At 37.7% G+C, this 6,518-nt stretch overlaps 1 protein-coding gene across 4 annotated transcripts in view; it reads left to right on the top strand.

Annotated features, from left to right (window-relative positions):
- The first annotated feature begins 2,152 nt into the window (after positions 1–2,152).
- The window catches only part of AKAP6 (A-kinase anchoring protein 6), a 274,869-nt gene continuing 270,503 nt past the window's right edge, over positions 2,153–6,518 (top strand). For 2 of the 4 annotated variants that reach the window (XM_027638225.1, XM_027638226.1), the window contains exons 1-2: positions 2,157–2,247; positions 3,742–3,797. The gene's annotated coding sequence lies outside the window, so the exon portion shown is untranslated. Of the gene's footprint in view, positions 2,248–3,741; positions 3,798–6,518 lie in introns of all 4 variants that reach the window. The other 2 variants (XM_027638231.1, XM_027638228.1) reach the window with 2 other exon arrangements.

Genomic DNA, 6,518 nt, shown 5'->3' with positions numbered 1-6,518 from the left:
GATATGGCAGTCCTGAGTTGGGGTAATAACTGCAACTGTCTTGAAACAGAAGCTTAATTTTAATTTTTTTTCTTAAACAAACCCAAAAACCCCCATAACAACTACATCCAGCTCTCTTCCTCTAGACCTGCAGCTTTAATTAGGAGGTTACAAAGTTTGCGAGTGCTACCTTTTGTGTTCATACATTTTTAGCGAGTAGTGGTTACAGTCCTCCATGTAAATTCACCATAGTACCATTCATAAGACCTGTACAACAAATCCTTAGTTTACACTCTGCCTGGGATGTTCCTGGTGTAGCTGTCTGGCATGCAATCTTACAAATAGTAGTTAACAAATCAAAAATAGTTCCTTTAAGGAAAACTTCAAAAACTTATATCATTTGAACAGAATGGCATCCAGCACACTATAAACTTTGCTAACTTGCAATGACATACCTTAGTTTTCACGTCATTCCAACCCAAATCATGTTTCAATAATGTTGTCCCCTGCTATATTGGGAATTACATCCTCGGAAACCAAAGAAAGTTTTAAATGTTCAAAATTGTAGAACTACAGCTCTTTTGTGCATAGCACTTCATTATGGATCACTAGACTGGTTTTGATACTGAGTCAGTTTGAAACCTTTATTGTGTTTTTCAGAATGACATAGGATTAATAGGAGAAGGGAGAAACTGTCAAGAATGAGACCATACCATGTCAAGACAGCACTAATTAGAAAGGTTATGGCATTTCCTAGATTTATGGAGAGGCTTTGTATTTATTCCATTGATCAAAAGATATCAAAGGCTCCTCTTTATTTTTTTCGAAGGTGGGTGGTGGGTAGGAGTGTGTAAATAGTTTGTGTGGTTTTTTCTGAAATCAAATATCAAAATTTTTACTCACAGGATGAAGTTTAAAAGAATGAAGCGCTTCAGACATTGGCACCCTCATTGGACATGACTGGACATCTTCAGGACATTGAGGCTTCTTGGTTTAAGCTGGGCTTTTGTTTTACACTGGGTTTTACATTATCAAGAGCAGAGGGTCCAGCCTTTTGTGTACTTTTCCCCCTACCATGTAGAAAGGGATTTTCATGGCTAGGGAAAGCAGTTTTTGCCAGAAACTTTTCTCACCAAATCAAACTGGCAAGTGGCCAAAAATGTGCTGGTGGTTCTTTAGCTGTGAATTTTAATTTCCAGGCAGCTCATTCACATAGTCTTTGCTTCTCTCATCACTACTGTGAAAAGAGGATGTGAGCAGGTTCCTGCTGCAGAAGGTAACATCTACAGGGTCAGCCTCCAAACCCAGTCCTTCAGTTAGGTTATGGGGAGGGGCTCTCTATTTTGCTGGCCTTCCCGCTCTACCTGGAGGTGAGGAGCAGTGTGGCCCACTGGGCACTAGCAGCAGCTTGTCTGCAGCTTTTGGAATCTTCACTCATCTGTCTGTCTGATGGGCAGATGAAAGCCAGGCTATTCAGCATTCAGATGGTAGTGCAGTTTGCCCTACAGTTGAAAAATGATAAGGAGATTTTTACTTGGTAGGCTGGAAACTTCTTTACCCTCTCATGAATAAAAATCCACCCTCTGCCTTTTTTTTTTTTTTTTAACTCATTGTCATTCATTCAACAGTGTGAAATCTGCTCATTTTGAAGTATCAAGTGTTTTTCCCTAGCAACAAGATTTTTCTTGTAAATGACAGATTGGATGTAGGAGCAGGGTGGGGCAGCATGAAAATATATATTTCTTAAAATACTGTTCAATAACTACCATCTTTATAGCCTTAGTATTAAAAATCATGCTACTGACTGTTTATTTTAAAAGGTTCCCTTACATGATAACCAAATTTGACTTATAAAAATTGTTCTTAAATTGAAACACACAATATTAAGTTTTAAATATAGAAATAATTTATAGCCCACATATGTAAATTCTGTATCACCATGTAGGAATAATTTGTCTAAAATATTCTGTAATAAAAGGCATATGCTAACATGGGCTCTAAAATCTGTGGCACTGTACTTTAAAAGCCTGTTTGCATTTTGTCTGTTTCTTTAAAGGGCTTCCGTATTGTCTCAGACTCCCCTGGAAATGCAGTAAGGATTCGTATCACATCTCAGTTGCCATAGCAACAACAGTCTTTCCCATAATGAGCTGCATCATCTGAACTGATGTCACAGCATCATGCAGCAGGTCACACAAGGCACCTCCTAGTATTGCATCTTACAGATGTGCCGTAAACATCAAAAGAGGATGATTTGAACAGGACATGGTAAGTGCAAAATATTGTGCTGTTATTAATTGTACCGTTATTTTTTCCTGTTTTATAAGGTTTTCCTAATGTAAGTGTGTGGGTTTTCCCTTGTGAAAATCATTTTGGAGAAAGATGCTGCATGCCTGAATATTATTTTTCAGGCAGACTGGCAAAGACAAAGGCCTACAGAAAACACATTCAATCTGAATGTTTAGACTTGTCTTCGCATTTGTGATAACAGCCTGAACATTTGAAGAGAATATATTTAAATTTACAGTCCAATTAAAGTTGCTACTGTCTTATTTGCTTAAATGGAAAGAATAGCTGTTTTCAATTCTAATGCCATAAACATAGCTTGTTCCTTTCCCTGTCTCTTCATTTGAGCATTCCCATTATGTTTACCTCCTCATTTAACCTATTTTATTTTAATAGCATGAATATCACCTATTTACTTTCACTGGCCTTCCATAGCATGATAGTACAGAAAATACTCTGCGAACCGGTGCTGGACAAGCAACTGGAACAGTATTGATTTTAAACATGGTTCAGTACTGTCCTATTTCTACTTGTATTCTTAAAAAAGCAAAACATTGATATAATTATCAAACAATTACCAGATATTTTGAAAGTACAGTAGCTTTTAACTCTTCTACTATTTTACTTTCTTTGAATCTGTTTTTTAAATAGTAATATGAATTTAGTGAATTTTAGATCTATCTTTCACTGGAAGAAAACAAGCATTTTTTTTTTCTGCTGCAACTGCAGTAAAAGGTGTAGCCAAAGATTCAGGCATTCTGAGAGGATTTGCTATGAATAAAATAATAGGAATAATTAAAAAGGCTTCCACCTTTATCTTGGGAAAAAACACCTCTCTTATATTTAGAAAGCTGGTTAAAATAATGACTACAATATTAAGAAATTCTTTACAATGTTCAATAGTTGTTTATTTTGTAATAAGGTTTTGCTTCTGGAGGCCGGGTTAATTTTGTTTAACTTCAAGTTAATCTTGCTGGATGGTATATAACAACATTAATTGTTTGATTTTGCATGTTTAAAAGATTTAGTCTTTCAGCTGCTAGCTATTAGAAGGGAAGAAAAGACCAGACATATGTCACTTTAATTGATCAATATGTCCACTAGGAATTAGGGAGTGGTCTCTGGCTCTGTTCTCCCTGTGTGCTTTATATTTCAAAAGTGCAGCAAAAAAAAAGCAACCACTAATTTTGTAGTGATGTCTACATTTATTGTCATATTTAGTCCCTTATATTTGATAAAGTATGGAATAATAGATGTAATGAGATCCAACTGCTCCTCGTAAGGGTGGATGTGATGGTCTTGTCTGGCACAAGCTGGAATAGGGCTCATATCTTAATTAGACAGTCCGTACTGTATGTTTTTTTTCAACATGGTCTGGATACATCTGTTGGGTTTTCCTACTGCAAAACACAAAGCAAATTCTGTAAATTAATATTGGAATGACGTTGTTTTATTTATTTGTGATGCGTTTTACAGTATGAAAAGTATTGGCCTTCTGCGCTTCCTATGCTCTCATCAAGCAAACTCTGAAGGTATGAGTTAGCAGGAGGATGGGGGGAGGGTGAGGCAGCTGATGTCTGCCTGGCATCAGAATTAGAGGTGTGAAGAGAGCTGATGAGCAATGCCTTTAACTTGCAACTTTAGGGACCATCAAAGTACCGTTAATAAGACATAGATATAAGACACGTTTGGTTGAAATAATAATAATAATAATAATAATAATAATAATAATAATGTATTTTGTTGGATTTTGGAAGTGACTTGATTACAACTGGAGTTTCTCAGAATAAAGTTAAAACTTAGGGAAACATACTAGGGGAAAAAGAACAACGTTTGATAGTATTAATGGAGAGATGACTTGGTATGAAGCCCCCATTGCAGATTTTTATTTTTTCCCCAGTAACAAGAATGCAAATCATGTTGTTTTTTAGACACTGTTTTAAATGTTCCTGTTACTGTCTGTTCCACACATTTCTCACAGCATTGTTTGCCCTGGGAAACACCTGCTAGAAATGGAGTTGTGATGACATGACTTGTTTCTTGGTAATCTTGGCTAATTCTGACTCCAGCTGAATGCCTTCATTGTAGAATGCTTCCTATTCATTTTTGTACAGGCCCAAATGTTGCACTGAGATCTGTTATATGAGGATATGGAAGAGTATGGAGCGATGAAGAGAATCTTACTATGAAAAGCAATCCTAATTGCCTGAGTCAGAGCATGACCAAATGTAGAAACAGTACACATATAATACAATTTTGCTTGCTGTTGAGGCAGACTCACAGAATGGGACAAGTGAGGCAGCATTCGACAGTGTGAAAACTGGGTTGCTTTCAGCTTTGTTCCACAGCTGGTCTTATTCAACATTACTGAAGGTAATCCATTTTGTAAATACATGTATTCTTCCCTGAAGTAGCTGAATTTGGACACTTAATCTGAAGGTTAGAGTTCTTCTGTATAGGCAGAATCATACTGATGTGTAGTTAGAGACGAGTGTGTACTAGTGAACTGAAAGGAAGTTACTGTTCAATCTTTACTCTAAAGGGTTTTATTATATTATCAATTAAGTAGTTTTTACATAGCTTAGCACTGAATGCAGATAGAAAGAGAAGCTTGGTTCTTCCCAAAGCAGCTTAGGAGCTGATGACGAAACCTGACTCCAGCAATGGAAGTTTGTGCAATTTTAATAAGTTGTGGATTTTTTGGCACCATATGAATTTAAAGCCTACCTAGAGGGGATCAGAGTGTGTCCTCAATGGAAGGAAGTTTTCTTTCTTCTTTAAGGAGGAGTTGAGGGAACCCTATGCTCCAAACTTTATCTTTTGTGGATCATGTTGCAGTAGAACAGTGTTGGATGTGTGTCCTGTCCTTCCCACCTATAGCAGGTCTGGAATGAATCTGTGTTCAGGAACTCATTCCTTGAAAGTCAAATCAAAGGAGTCCTCTTTATCAGAAGTGCGCAGACATTTCTGTAAATTTTGTAATGAGACATTATACTGATATTACTGGGATAAATTAAATGATACATGAATATAAAGATGATTTCAAGGATTCACCTTGGAACTAATTTATGTCTGAATACTAACATTTCTGTGGACTGGAGGAGGGAAAAGGTGGCTTTTGCTTTGCCTTTTTGATGAAAACAGACATTCATTAAAGCAGATTCTAGGCGCAGAGAAAAAGAAAAATTTTATGTTATCCCTATCATGAGTCACCTAGGCTGGGCCAAGTCTTTCCTGCCACAGGAAAAGAAGGAGCAAATGGAAAAGCTGAGCTGAATGGAGAGCTAGGAGGAGTCTAGACTGGTGAGGGAGCAGGACATACAGTGGATGGATGTGGAAATGGATGGGCAATTATATCTGACGTTACTGTCATGATCCAGAACTTTCCTGAAAAGGCAGCTGCCATCCTGGGCTTCTCAGCTTCTGAAGGCTTTGGCATTGGGCAAGGCAGACCTCATCTCCATTCCTAACCCTAACAAGCTGTTGCTACAGACATTTTCTATTTTGTCAGTGTTTCAAGGCTACCTGGCCCTTACTTGATGAGCAGACACGTATGCTGTTTGATCACTTCTCTCGTACAAAGGGCTATGGAGTGTTTTCTTTCTCATATTTGGTTTTGTATCTAATCTTTTCTGTTGATTTAAAAATAAAAGCCCCTATCCCCACATCCATCAAAAAACCTCTAAAAATGTGCAATGTAAGTCCCTTAACTAGTTTGATATGGTCACATATATGTGTATATATGTTAGAAGGCTCATCACAAAAATCGCTCTTTATAGTATCAAAATGTGCTTTCCTGAAGCAAATGGTTTCTTATTTTTAAAAAGCCTTCAGATAAGTTCTGGTTCATGAGGAGAAGGGTCAGGCAATAAAGAAAAAAACAATCCAGATAGCTCTTCTCTTCCTGCTTGGTGGATGAAAGGCAGGTTTCAAATATTGGACTCCTGAGTACTTTGAATCCCAGCAAGGCTGACTCAGCTTTTCATCCCTCCAAGGTCAAAAAATTCAGCTTTGTGTACTTTCCAATGTCTGGCACTTTCAGACAAGATATTTCAAGCCAGGAATGCTCTCCGCTCTGTGGGAACTCAGTTCTCATGGCATGTGTCAGATACAGGCTTGCCCTGGTAGACTTGGCCAAAATGCCATTGCCTCCTGCTTCTTGTCCAGTATTCAATCCTGGCGCCAGGCAAGGAGGGACTTTCTCTCAGCTATGGAAAGAATGTCTTCTAAGGAAGTGGAGATGGGTTGTAAAC

This window comes from Corapipo altera, unplaced genomic scaffold (assembly GCF_003945725.1).
Source record: "Corapipo altera isolate COAL_440 unplaced genomic scaffold, ASM394572v1 23, whole genome shotgun sequence".
In the NCBI taxonomy this organism is placed as follows: domain Eukaryota; kingdom Metazoa; phylum Chordata; class Aves; order Passeriformes; family Pipridae; genus Corapipo; species Corapipo altera.
This window is presented reverse-complemented; position numbering and strand designations above follow the sequence as displayed.